The sequence below is a fragment of the Rhinopithecus roxellana genome, chromosome 1 (assembly GCF_007565055.1).
Source record: "Rhinopithecus roxellana isolate Shanxi Qingling chromosome 1, ASM756505v1, whole genome shotgun sequence".
NCBI lineage: Eukaryota > Metazoa > Chordata > Mammalia > Primates > Cercopithecidae > Rhinopithecus > Rhinopithecus roxellana.
In genome coordinates this window covers 143,982,698-143,997,709 of record NC_044549.1, presented here as the reverse complement: position 1 = coordinate 143,997,709, position 15,012 = coordinate 143,982,698, and the positions used below count along the sequence as shown (strand labels likewise).

At 36.9% G+C, this 15,012-nt stretch overlaps 1 protein-coding gene across 4 annotated transcripts in view; it reads right to left on the bottom strand.

The window, feature by feature from the left end:
* Positions 1-15,012, bottom strand: part of PDCD10 (programmed cell death 10) — a 51,118-nt gene that overhangs the window by 20,887 nt on the left and 15,219 nt on the right. The window lies entirely within an intron of this gene.

Below are 15,012 nucleotides of genomic sequence, written 5' to 3'. Positions count from 1 at the left end.
GGAAAAAGCACAATTCTGAGATTCCATTCTGTAGCAATCACATGAACACATTAAACATTTAATCAACATCCTTGTTAATAATTGCACATCACCGTAATTCTTCAATTAGGCTATCAAAATTTTCAATGAAAAAATACATGTCCTTAAGTTTTTATAAAAAACTAAAAGCAACCCATATGCTTTTAATTTTTATATCAAATATGTGAGGTTTATAATTTCAAAAGATTAACATCCTTACTAAACACGTTAATTCAATTTTCAGCAAACCACAGGCACAGAAGTTCATAATTTCATAAAAATAATTCCATTTGTAAACAGTTAACTGCCAGGCTCAAAAAACCTAGCTTCTGTTAAATTCTGATTTTTTCAGTCCTTAAGGATTGAGCTAGTTAACTCTAGTTAACTCAATAAAACTCAATTGTATATATTTTTTACTTGGGACAATATTAAATTGGAAACTAATCTATATAGATTTTTACAAAGTAGAATATTTCTACACAAACCTTATAAACATGTATCATATTATGCAATAAAGTCTTCCTTTGAGGCAACAAAAGTGTAAGTTTTGCTTAAGAAATCTCCTGTATGGGATCTCTAACACATTAAGTCAATTTATTTTCTAAACAAGACAGTTACAAATGCCAAGAACCTTATCTCCCTACAAATTATTCACCTTAAGCACAAAGCAAAAGCAACAGAATCTGACAAGGTAATTTATCCGCCAAAAAACAATGAATCATTTAGCTTAACATTTAACATGACTCCTAACAAATCTTGTAAAATCTAATATTGCCTCAGTGGATAAAAAAGAAGGCATAAAGAGTCCAGTAAACAAATGTAGAAAGAAATAACTATATAAGTAGTTTATAATTAACGAAGACATGTTTCCAAAAAATGACAAAAGTTTCCTACTTCCAAGCAATTAATATAATTATAGTGACTACTACTAAGATTAAAATAACAATATAGCTCATTAGATCTCAAGTTCTTGTTATGCAAGAGAGGCAGGGACAGACATAAAGAAATGAATGTTTCCGTTTTGATAGGAACCCATTTCCTTTGTTAGGTTTACACCACACTCTGACCTCTTTTAAAAAGGTCTGAGTCAGCTGTGTGCCTTCAAGTATCAGTGTTATTAGTTCATTCTGCATAGCCCTGAATGGTATGTGAAAGGATCCAGAGAAGTAAAAGTGCCCAGAAAAGTTCATCAAGAGCTAACAAGATTACCTGAGATAGATATCAGCCTCTCTAGATTTCTAGACTCATTTTACTTATGTGAACCTTACAAAAAAGTAAGTCACAGGAAGGTCAGACATATACTAAATCAAAAATGTGTGAGCTGAGAAGCACTTCAACAAAATTCTGCCGGAGTTACTTGGAGACACACTGCAGTCGTGCATCGCTTAATGATGGGGATGGATAGGTTTTAAGAAACATGTCATTAGGTGATTTCATCATTATGTGGACATCACAGATTGTACTGACATAAACCTATAGGGATAGCCTACCACACACCTAGGCTATATGATGTAGCCTACTGTGTCTAGGCTACAAACCTGATGTTTACTGAACTGACTACTATAGGCAACTGTAACACAATGTATTTGTGTATGTAAACATGAAAGAGGTAATGTGTTGTGCTACAATGAACAATGGCTTTAACATCATTTGGTGAGAGGAATTTTTCTGCTCAATTATAATCTTATGGGACAACCACCATATATGCCATCCATCTACCACTGACTGAAATGTTGTTATGTGCCACATGACTGCATATACCCATAGGCCTTACAATAAAGTCAAAAGGCTTTCTTACTCATACGGTATTGATATATGCATGGTGCCCAGGACAGTACCAGGCATACCTATCATTTGAATTGAATTTAATCTCTCATCCATAAATTTATCTTAACTGTTCTTAAATCTATTTATAATTTCAGCCTGTACTAGTTAGGTAGAAAGATATGTTATCTTCTTCCCCATTTTACAAAGCAAGAAACTCAGTTTGACTCTGAATCCTGTATACAAGCCACTAACGCACCCTGACTCCCCCTGTACTCACTCTTCCAGACTGGAGTCCACCCTGTCACTGAATCTCTTCAACCTGTTTCTTTAAGGACCAACACATTCTTGAATTCCTACCATGTACTTGAGTTCCTACATGTACAACATAAAGCAGCTATATGAAAAGTGGAGTAACTGCCATCAGTTGAAGCAGAAAGAAGTCTTTATAAATATGGGATTTGAACTGATCTTTAAAAAGTGTGTTCTTGGCCTCTTAAAATCATCCTCCTGGCAAGTTCTCCCACTTAGAAGTTTCTTCAGGGTTGGTAACACATGGAATATAATGACTTCATGTAAATTAGGAAAGAAAAGAATTTCCATTTTGTTCAGTCACTTCAGAGTCCAGCACTTTCTGAGCTTTAGGGATAACGTCTTTGGCTAGGATACCTTTAAAGAATAAACACAATAACCTTCTCAGTAACTGACAGTGCATACACTGTATTTTGGGTCCACTGAAGGAGGAATATATGACTGCACCTTGCACTAATGGATACTGGGACAGAGAGAGGCACTGCTTGGGCCTCAGTTATACAGTATGTCCATGTAACAAGTAAATGAGTGAGAGAAAATAAGAGAATCAGAGTGAGAGAAAAGGTATGTAACACACTTCATCTCTCCTAAAAGAGAAGGAAAAGTGCCTCCTGAAGCACATTTGGAAACAATGCATACGCTGGGTGAGCCTAACAGGAGGTCTTACCTCAACCCCCATTCTGCCTACTCTGTTTTGTGAGATCCTTCTGTAACTTATTGTTGATAGCCTTTAAGAACACTTACACTTACTAGCAACCACAAACCAGGCAAATTTACTCTGGTCCACTTATAAAAATACTTAAAAAGCTTCCACATAATTCTGATTCCATGAAGAGGACATTTGTTGTTTTGCTCTCTCCAAAAGTATCCGTTTTTTCCACACTTTCCTAGCACCAAGTTTCCTAAAACCATAACTAAAAAAAAAAAAAAAAAAAAAGAGTCATTTGGCCCTTCAGTTACTCAAGTTTTAAAATACTTTCTTTCACACTTTTGTGAAAGCTGTGTTTTGCTGTTGTTCATTTTAAAGGTCAAAATAATTAGGTTAACTGGTTCTCAATTGTGTACAAATCTACTTGCTTCCTCAAAACCAGGCAAGATTTGATTTTTCCATGTTCATGCCCCTCTCCCTACCCACAGTGAACAAAGATTGTTGATCATATTTCTTAAAAAGAACTAAACTGGGCCAAGTTACAAGAATAAAAACTTCAAATACATCTCCTGTGATTCAGATAAAAGTGAGGTGAGTCAGGTAAAAGTCAATAAGCATGCCAGAAAGAAGTAATGGAATCAAGAGGTCACTTATTAGTTTTTGAACTATCACAGAGAAAGAAAATGCAATCAGCTGTATTTTGTACATGTGAAGTTCAACATATGCTTCTAAAAGAATCAGTTCTGTGGGCTGCCAAGCTGTCTGGCAAAAAAGGTAAGCAGAACCAACTATTATAAAAATATTCCATTAAAACACTGCCTACAAATATACACAACTGTGAAATACATGTGAAAGATTCCTTAACAACAATAACTAACACTATATAACTAGTACTATTTTAAACACTAAGTCAACTTATTTATTTCACAGAGTTGTTGAGATAATGAAGTACACCACTGTTTATCCCCATTTTACAAATAAGGAAACAGGTAAGATGAAATACTCTACTAAGAAGAAGAGCAGTAATTCAAACCCAAAATGCTAATTATGATCACTTCCAGACGGTAGGATTGTAGATAAAATCCCTACCTGCATTGTGAAGAATGGTTACAACGCTCAAAGTTTGAGGTCTGGTTTATTTTATCTTAACAGGAAAAAACAAAAAACAAAAAAAATAGAGGGGATGCAAAGCAAGGTGGCCGAATCGAAGCCTCCATTGATGGTCCAGCCTGCAGGAATACCAATTTTACCAACTACACACAAAAAAGCACTGCCAAAGAACCAAAAATCATAGTGAGCAATCATAGCACCTGGTTTTAATTTCATATTGCTGACAGAGGCAATAAAGGGGGTGGGAAAGACCATCTTGAATCGCTGATGCCACCTCTCTCCCATCCCACAATAGCAGCTGTGCGGCATAGACAAAGAATATGTGCACTTGGGTGGAGCGAGCACAGCAAATGGGAGACTTTGCATTAAACTCAGTGCTGACCAGTCACGGTGGAGAGCAAAAGTGTGCTGGGTTCAACTAGCAGCCACCCACAAAAGGGAGCATTTGGATGTGACATGGTCAGAATGGTCAGAGGAGAATCGCCCATCCAAGAGGTTGGAAATTGAGTAAGCCTTGCCACCAATGGTTAAAGTGCTCTAGAGTCTCAGGTAAACTTGAAAAGGCAGTCTAGGACATAAGGACTGCAATTCCTGGGCACATCTTAGTGTTGTGCTTAGAGCCAGCGGACTAGGGCAGCATGCAACCAAGTGACCTACCAGACAGGGCGACCAAGGGAGCGAATGTGTCACTCCTCCCCCAGTCCCAGGCAGCAGAGCTCATAGCAGTAAGTGACTCCTTCCTTCTGCTTCAGGATAGGAAGGCAACAAGTAAAGGCAACAGGAGTGTGTCTTTTATCTTGTATACCAGCTCAGTCACAATAGGATAAGGCAACAGGCAGGGTCCTGAGACCTCATTCCAGGCCCTACCTCCTGGACGACATTTCTAGACACACCCAGGGCCAAAAGGGAGCCCACTGCCCTGAAGGGAAGGATCCAATCCGGGCAGGATTCATTTTCTGCTGACTAAAAACCACTCGGGCCCTGAATAACCAACAGCGATACCCAGGTAGTACGCTATAGGGCCTTGGTTGAGACTCAGACATACTGATTTCAAGTGAAACCCAGCAAATTCCTGGCTCACTGTGGTGGCTATTTGAGAGACTCCTGCTTGAGAAAAGCAAAAGGAAACATAAAAGGGATGTTGTCTTATATCTTAGGTGCCAGTTTGGATCTTGAGGTCCCCAAGTCCAGGACTAGGCTTTTGGAAAACATTTCTAGACCTGTCCTGGTCCAGAGAGGAGCCCATTGCCCTGAAGAGTGAAGCTCAGGCTCGGCAGCAATCACCACAGGCTGACTGACGAGCCCTTGGGTTTTAAGTGAACATCAACAGTGGCCTAGCAGAACTCTCCATGTGCCAGTGACCACAGAGAGAGGCTCCTCTGCCTGTAGAAAGGAGAGAGAAGAGGGGGAAGGACTTTGTCTTGTGCTTTCAGTGCCAGCTTAGCCACAGTAGAAAAGAACGTCAGGTAGATTTCTAAGGTTTTTGACTCTTAATTCCTGGCCCCCAGACCGCATCTCCAGACCATCTGGGGCCTGGGGAACTCACCACACTGAATGGAAGGACATAATCTGGCTGGCTTCACTACCTGCTGATTGTAGAGCCACAGGACCTTGAGTGAACACAGGCGTTAGCCAGGTTGTGGTTACAGCAGGCCTTGGGTCATACCCAGTGCTGTGTTAGCTTTAGGTCTGACCCAGTGCAATTCCAGAGGTGGTGGCCAAACAGATGTCACCCCTCCCCCCAGCTTCAGGAAGTTCAGCACAGAGAGACCAAAAGAAACTGCATTTGTTCGGGAGAAAGTAAGGAAAGAGAACAAGACCCTCTGCCTGGAAATCCAGAGAATTCTTCCAGATCTTAGTCAACACCACCAAGGCGGTGGTATCTCTACGATACTGGAAGAACCACAGCATTATTGAGCTTGGGGCCCAACTCCCTTCGAACACTTAGAAAGTCTTCCCAAGAAAAATGGGCAAAAACAAGCCCAGAGAGCAACAACTACAATAAATACCTAACTCTTCAATGACCAGACACCAACAAACATCCAGAAGCATCAAGACCATCCAGAAAAACATGACCTCACCAAACAGACTAAATAAGGCAACAGGGACCAATCATGGAGAAATACAGATATGTGACTTTTCAGACAGAGAATTCAAAATGACTGTGCTGAGGAAACACAATGAAATTCAAGATAACACAGAGAAAGAATTCAGAATCCTATCAGACAAATTTAACAAAGAGACTGAAATTATTTTGTAAAATCAAGCAGAAATTCTAGAACTGAAAAATGCAACTGACATACTGGAGAATGCATCAGCCTCTTAACAGCAGAATGCATGAAGTGAAAGAAACAATTAGTGAGCTTGAAGACAGGCTACTGACAACGCACAGAGGAGACAAAAGTAAAAATAAGAAACACTCCTACAAGATCCAGAAAACAGTCTCAAAACGGTGAACCTAAGAGTTATTGGCATTAAAGAGGAGGCAGAAAAAGAGATAAGGGTAGAAAGTTTATTCAAAGTGATAATAACAGAGAACTTCCCAAACCTAGAGAAAGGTATCAATATCTAAGTACAAGAAGGTCACAGAACACCAAGAAGATTTAACCCAAAGAACACTGTGTCGAGGAATTTAATAATCAAACCCCCAAAGGTCAAGGATAAAGGATCCGAAAAGCAGCAAGAGAAAATAAACAAATAACATACGATGGAGCTCCAATTTGTCTGGCGGAAGACTTTTCAGTGGAAACCTTATAAGCCATGAGCGAGTAGTATGATATATTTAAAATGCTGAAGGAAAAAATTTTTATCCTAGAATATTCAACAAAAATATCCTTCAAACATGAAGGAGAAATAAAGACCTTCCCAAACAAATGAAAGCTGAAAGATTTCATCAACACCAGCCTGTCCTAGAAGAAATAACAAAGGGAGTTCTTTGATCTGAAAGAAAAGGACATTCATGAGCAATAAAAAATCTTCTGAAAGTACAAAACTCACTGGTAATAGTATACAAACACAGAATACTATAATACTGTAATCGTGGTATGCATACTACTCTTAAGTAGAAAGACTAGTGATGAACCAATCAAAAATAATAACTATAACAACTTTTCAAGACAAACAGTAAAATAAGACATAAAGAGAAACAAAAGTTAAAAAATGAGAGGGATGATGTATAGAGATTTTATTAGTTTTCTTTTTGTTTATTTATGTAATCAGTGATAAGCTGACATCAGTTTGAAATAATAGGTAATAAGACCGTGTTTGCAAGCCTTACGATAACCTCAAAAAAAAAATACAATGTATACACCAAAAATAAAAAACAAAAAAAGTAAAACATACCACCAGAGAAAACCACCTTCACTGAAAGAAAGACAGAAAGGAAGGAAAGAAGGAAGAGAAGACCACAAAACAACCAGAAAACAAATAACAAAATGGGCAGGGGTAAGTCCTTACTTATCAATAACAGCATTGAATGTGAATGCACTAAACTAATTAAAAGAAAAAGATTGGCAAATGGATTAAAAAATAAGAACAACCTGGTTGCCTACGAGAAACACATTCCACCTATAAAAACACCTGAAATAAAAATAAAGAGATGAAAAAAGATATTCCATGCAAATGGAAACAAAAGAGGAGGAGGAGCTGTATTTGTATCAGACAAAATAGATTTCAAGACAAATATTATAAGGAGACAAGGTCATTATATAATGATAAAGGGTTCAATTCAGTTAAGAGGATACAATAATTGTAAATACATATGCACCCAATGCTGGTGTACACATAAATACAAGGCAAATATAATTAGAGCTAAATGGAGAGACTGAGCAAAATACAATAACAGCTGGAGACGTCACCACCCAACTTTCAGCGTTGGAAAGATCTTTCAGACAGAAAATCAACAAAGAAACATCAGACTGAATCTGCACTACAGAACAAATGAACCTAAACAGAATATTCCATAGAATAGCTGTAGAATACACATTCTTTTCCCCAGCACAAGGATCATTCTCAAGGACAGACCATATGTTAGGTCACAATACAAGTCTTAAAACATTCGACTAATATCAAACATCTTCTCTAAACACAATCAAATAAAACTAGAAACCAATAACAAGAGAAAATTTTCAAACTTTACAAACACAAGGAAATCAAACAATAGGCTTCTGAATTAACCGTGGATAAACCAAAAACTTAAGAAAGAAAACGAAAAATTTCTTGAAACAAATAACAGAAACACAACATACCGAAACCTATAGGATACAGTGAAAGCAGTACTAAGAGGGAAGTTTATAGCTGTAAGTGCCTACATCAAAAAAGAACAAACACTTCAAATAACATGCATCTTAAACAACTAGAAAAGAGCAAACCAAACCCAAAATTAGCAGAGGAAAAGAAATAATAAAGATCAGAGATAAATGAAATTGAAACAAAGAAAATACAAAGTATCAATGAAACAAAAACTTGGTTTTTTGAAAAGATAAGCAAAATTGACACAACTTTAAACCAACTAAGAAAAAAAGAAGACCCAAATAAATAAAATCAGAGATGAAAAGGCAAACATTACAACTGATACCACAGAAACTCAAAGGATCATCAGTGGCTACTATGAGCCACAGTATGGCAATAAATTGAAAAATTTAGAGGAAATGGATAAATTCCCAGACATATACCACCTATCAAGACTGAACCAGGAAGAAATCCATAACCTGAACAGGCCAATAACCAGAAACAAAATCAAAGCTGTAATAAAAAATCACCCAGAAAAGAAAAGCCCAGGATTCAATGGCTTCACTGCTGAATTCTGCCAAACACTTGAGGAACCAATACCAATCCTACTCAAACTATTCCAAAACAACAGAGGAGGAGGGAATACTTCCAAACTCATTTTACAAAGCCATTTGGTACCCTGATACCAAATCCTGGCAAAGACACGTCGAAAAAGGAAAACTACAGGCCAATATCTCTGATAAATAAATCCTCAACAAAATACTAACAAACCAAGTTCAACAATACATTAGAAAGATAATCATAACCAAGGAGATTTATTCCAGGATGCAAGGATGGTTCAACATATGCAAATCAATCAATGTGGTACATCTTATCAATAGAATGAAGGATAAAAATCATATGATCATTTCAGCTGATGCTGAAAAAGCATATGATACAATTCAACATCCTTCATGATAAAAACTCTCAAAAAAGCCTTTCCTGTAAGATCTGGTAAATGACAAGGACGCCCACTGTCACCATTGTTATTCAACACAGTACTGGAAGTCCCAGCTAGAGCAGCTGTACAAGATAAAGAAATAAAGGGTATCCAAATTGGAAAGGGAAGAAGTCAAATTATCCTTGTTTGTAGATGATATGATCTTATATTTGGAGAAACCTAAAGACTCACCAGGAAACTATTAGAACTGATAAATTAAATAAAGTTGCAGAATACAAAATCAACATATAAAAACCAGCAGCATTTCTATATGCCAACAGTGAACAATCTGAAAAAGAAATTTTAAAAAGTAATCCCATTTATATTAGCCACAAATAAAATTAAATACCAAGGAATTAAGTTAACCAAGGAACTAAAAGACCTTTACAATGAAAACTACAAAACATTGATGAAGGCAATTGGATACAAAAAAGCTATGTTAATGGATTAGAAGAATCAATATTGTTAAAATGCCCATAGTACTCAAAGCAATGTACAGATTCAGTGTAATCCTTAGCAAAATACCAATGATATTCTTCACAGAAATAGAAAAAACAATCCTAAAATTTATATAGAACCACAAGAGACCCAGAATAGCCAAAAAGAATGAAACTGGAAGAGTCACATTACCTGACTTCAAATTATACTACAGAGCTATAGTAGCCAAAACACCATCTACTGGCAAAAAAAAAAAAAAAAAACAGACCAATGGAACAGAATAGAGAACCCAGACACAAATGCACATGCCTACAATGAACTCAGTAACAACAAAGGTTCCAAGAACATACACTGGAGAAAAGAGTCTCTTTAATAAATGGTGCACAGAAAACTGGATATTCCTATGTAGAAGAACGAAAAGTAGATCCTCATCTCTTGCCATATATAAAAATCAAATCAAAATGGATTACAGATTTAAAACTAAATCATTGAACTATGAAACGACTGCAAGAAAACATTCACAAAACTCTCCAGAACAACAGTGTTGGTAAAAATTTCTTACATAATACCCCACATGCACAGGCAACCAAAGGAAACATGGACAAACAGGACCACATCAAGTTAAAAAGCTCTGCAGAGCAAAGGAAACAATCAGCAAAGCGAAGAGACAACCCACAGAATGGGAGAAAATTGCTAACTGTCATTCTAACAAGGGATTAATAACCATCATCTATAAAGAACTCAACTGTACAGGAAAAAAAAATCTAATAATGCAATTTTAAAAATGGGTTAAAGATCTGAATAGACATTCTTCAAAAGAAGACATACAAATGACAAACATGCATATGAAAAGGTGCTCAACATCACAGACCATCAGAGAAATGAAAAGTCAAACCTATAATGAGATATCACCTCATCCCAATTAAAATGGCTTTTAACCAAAAGACAAGGAGTAACAAATTGCTGGTAAGGATGTTGAAAAAGGAAAACCCTGTTACAGTGTTGGCTGGAATGTAAATTAGTATAACCACTATGGAGAAAAGTTTGGAGGTTCCTCAAAAAATTAAAAACAGAGGTACCATATGATCCTCTGGTACCAGCAATCCCAATGTTGGGGATTTTCTTTCTTTCCAAAAGAAGGAAAATCAGTATGTAGAAGAGATTTCTACACTTCCATGTTTGCTGCAGCACCGTTCACAGCAGCCAAGATTTGGAAGCAACCTAAGTGTCCATCAACAGATGAAGAGATAAAATGTGGTACACATACACAACGGAGAACTAACTATTCAGCCATAAAAAAGAATGAGATCTGTCATCTGTAACAACATGGATGGAACCAAGGTCATTTTGTCAAGTGAAATAAGCCAGGCACAGATAGACAAACTTCACAGGTTCTCATTTACTTGTGGAAGCTAAAAAATAAAATAATTAAACTCATGGAGATAGAGAGATGGATGGTAACCAGTGGCTGAGGAGGATAGTGGGGGTGGAGGGGAAGTGAGGATGGTTAATAGGTACTAAAAAATAGGAATAATAAATAAGATCTACTATTGATAGCACAACAGGGTTACAATAGTCAACACTAACTTAATTGTACATTTTAAAATAACTGAAAGAGTATAATTGGATGGTTTGTTATGTAAAAAATAAATACTTGAGGGGATGGATAACCCATTTACCATGATGTGATTATTACACATTGTATGCCTGTTTCAAAGTATCTCACGTACTCCACAAATACATACACCTACTATGTACCCACAAAAATGTTAAAAATTTTAAAAATAATAAAAATAAAATTTTATCTTCTAAAAAAAGTAGGTAGGTAAGGTTGGAGAGGTATTCCCAGGTTTCACTTGCTAACTAGGAAAAATTAAGAGTTCCATATCTGCCAAGAAATGGCAGAAACAGCTGATTCAGATGCTTCTGAATGGAAACATTACTTACACAGAAGTATACTTTTGTGTAATTTATTAGTAAACAAACATATAAACCTTTGGTGACCTAAAGTTCATATTTAGTTGCAAAATTGTTTATTTTTCAAAACATAACATATATTGCTTAAGAAAACAATTCCTCTAAATGGTCGTAGGAAAACACAAGCCTTATTTTTTCCTGGAATCAAGAACCGAACCACCATTCTCTCCTTCCCGATATACAAAGAATCACTACAAAACAATAGTTACATGAGAACCTGATATGACATGAAATGAGGTTTCTAGAAATCCATTATTCCATAATGCAATCAGGGGACCTATTTCACAGTATATTTACAACACATGCAATAAACTTGGACTCTGAACTCTGCAGCAGCTGATTAAACAAGAAGCCTACTTCTTTTCAGCTGTCCTGGTATAGCTTTATTAAGTCTAGCAAACATCAAGCTTCCAGAATGCCATAAATAACTCTGGCTTGCAAGCTGTAGTAACAGTACTAAAATTTCCCCAGGTGGTAAACATGTCCTACTAGCTAGAAATCCTTTAAAAGATGATTTCTAGACTACCACTGTGGCTATCATGGACCTAAAGTTAAGGTGAGAAGGAGTAATCATTTTAACTCTACAATACACTGTAGAGAAGATTCAGTGAATCATTTAGCTTCAGAGTAAAACAGTCATCCTTACTATGGTACAATTTTGTAGATTAATTTGACAACTACTTTCACTTTTAAATCTGCACAGCACAGAAAAAGCCAAACTAAAATATAATTTCCCTATTAGATATATAGAGAAATTCATGGGTAAACTATAGTTAAACACTAATGTTTAACTGATTAGGTATCTTATTTATATGTTAACAAACTAAAACACCAAATAATAATGCCAGTATTTCATTCTTTTTTAACCAAACACTTCATATTTGAAGGAACAATAATTATTTTACTCCACTCCCAATTCAAGCCCTAGGTTTCATCTCTGTATCAAAGAAGAAACCCTAATAAGTACCAACCCTATTTCTAAAACCCTGTATTTCTGAACATGCTTTTGAATATGACATAATTTTTTTAAAAGCTTGACACCATGATGTCAATGTTAGATCAGTAAATTCAATTTGAGAATTATGCAGGAAAAATACCACTCAAACTGTTAGAACAAGAAGTTTTTCTAATTTATCTTCATTCACTAGAGGATTAAACTGAAGATATGCAACGTAAATTTCCCTCCATTCAAGTAAAGTCTCAAAATACCAGAGAAATACAGAAAATTCTTCCACACAACTTTGCCCAATAACTTATCAACTCAGAAACACAGACATGAAAAGAGAGTATCTCTGAGTGGAATTGTGATAATGGTTCCTGGAGTAACTGAGAAGGTCAAATTAAAGTGTTACCAAGATACGTTACTCGCTAGCTTATAGGATCTGTCTCCTTATCAAATTTCTAGAGCAAGAATAATTTAAAAATTTACTTAAATATCTATGTTTCCAAATAGATTCTTGAGAACATGCATGCAGCCTTTTTCACACCTCTAGGCACTAACAGAAGTATTCAGCAAACAAATGGCTGGCATTCAGTAAGTATTTACTTTTTTTTTTTTTTTTTTTGAGATGGAGTCTCGCTCTGTTGCCCAGGCTGGGGTGCAGTGGCCGGATCTCAGCTCACTGCAAGCTCCGCCTCCTGGGTTTACGCCATTCTCCTGCCTCAGCCTCCCGAGTAGCTGGGACTACAGGCGCCTGCCACCTCGCCCGGCTAGTTTTTTGTATTTTTTAGCAGAGACGGGGTTTCACCGTATTCGCCAGGATGGTCTCGATCTCCTGACCTCGTGATCTGCCCGTCTCGGCCTCCCAAAGTGCTGGGATTACAGGCTTGAGCCACCGCGCCCGGCCCTAAGTATTTACTAAACAGAACTAAAGCCACTTGCTTCTAACAATAGCTCCTTGAAATGAATGGGTATCATAACAAAAATGGTGAAATTAATTACTGGTGTTGGCTACAGCTGCCAAAGATGGACATAACCAGACCTAAAAAGTCTCCAATGCTACCATGGTGGCAGTATAACAGGAGGTTTTTCAAAAGATGCTTTTTTTTTTTTTTTTCCGAGATGGAGTTTCGCTTTTGTTGCCCAGGCTGGAGTGCAATGGCATGGTCTCGGCTCACCACAACCTCCACCTCCCAAGTTCAAGCGATTCGATTCTCCTGCCTCAGCCTCCCGAGTAGCTGGGATTACAGGCATGCACTACCACACCCGGCTAATTCTGTATTTTTGGTAGAGACGGGGTTTCTCCATGTTGAAGCTGGTCTCAAACTCCTGAGCTTAGGTGATCCACCCGCCTCAGCCTCCCAAAGTGCTGGGATTACAGGCATGAGCCACCGTGCTAGGCCTAAAAGATGCTTCTTCCTTGGTAACAACACTCCTAAATTTCTCAACCCCTTTGTGGCTAGGTTTGGTCATTAGACTTAAGTTCTTGACAAAAAAATTAAGTGTAAGTCTTGTGTAGGCCTTTCAAAGGGCTACTTGAAGGAAGCAAACTCAGCTAGAAGCAGGACCCCACTCTCTACCCCACTTTTTCCCCTTCCAGGCAACAACCTAGGATATGATGGGTGGCTCTTCAGCAGCTATCTTGTATGCTGAGGTGACCTTGATTGATAATGGAAGCCAAACACTAGGATGGTAGAGCAGAAGATAAGAAGTTGAGCTTCTTATACTGAGTCATAATAATACTAGCCCTGGACCGCTTGCCTTCAGAATCTTTCATGTGACAGAAATAAATTTTTACCCAAGCCACCATTTTGTCCATTCTTCTATGGTTGTCAAACCTAACATTACTTGAGAGACAGTGTTTAAAAATTTAAAATGTTGACTGAATTGGCAACTAAGTCTGTGGCTTTCATGGCAACGAGTGTAAATGGATCACTCTCTACTGCCCCTAAAACTTAAAATTATAGAATACAACAACTGTAATCAAATCCAATAATGTGGAAAAAAATGGTTTTGAAATGCAGAATCTTACTATAATGAAAGTATTTTACAAAGAGAGATGAAAATTCATTGGAAATGGGTGAGAGCATATAGACTATAATAGTAACAATAAGCTTAATGGTACTAAAGGCAAATTAGATTAATAAAATAGCAAAATATTATTAAAATTTTAAAAGGCTGAAGCCACTGAATTTGAAGTCTGGAAATATTGATTTCAGTTACAGGTAATTTTAGGAAAATAATTTCACATATCAGGGCCTTAGTTCCCCATTATAGAAAAGGAATTAAATAATCTCTAAGAAAATTTCAGTTTCAGAATTCTCTACATACCTTAGCATGTTAATATTAATTTAAAAGGAAACACCAAAATATATCGATATTAAGTCTAAGACAATTCTTCAAATTAAAAAGCAACTACATCTTCTCCAGATACAAAGCAATGATATCTTCCAAATATCGGTTTAAAAAGTTTTGTCACCACTGACAATATTTTATTCAGATCTTTGTGCCTGCTATTCTGGCTACCTAGAATGGACTTACCTCCAACTCTTCAACTAACTGCATTTATCTCTTTTAGATCTCTTTCAGATCTTA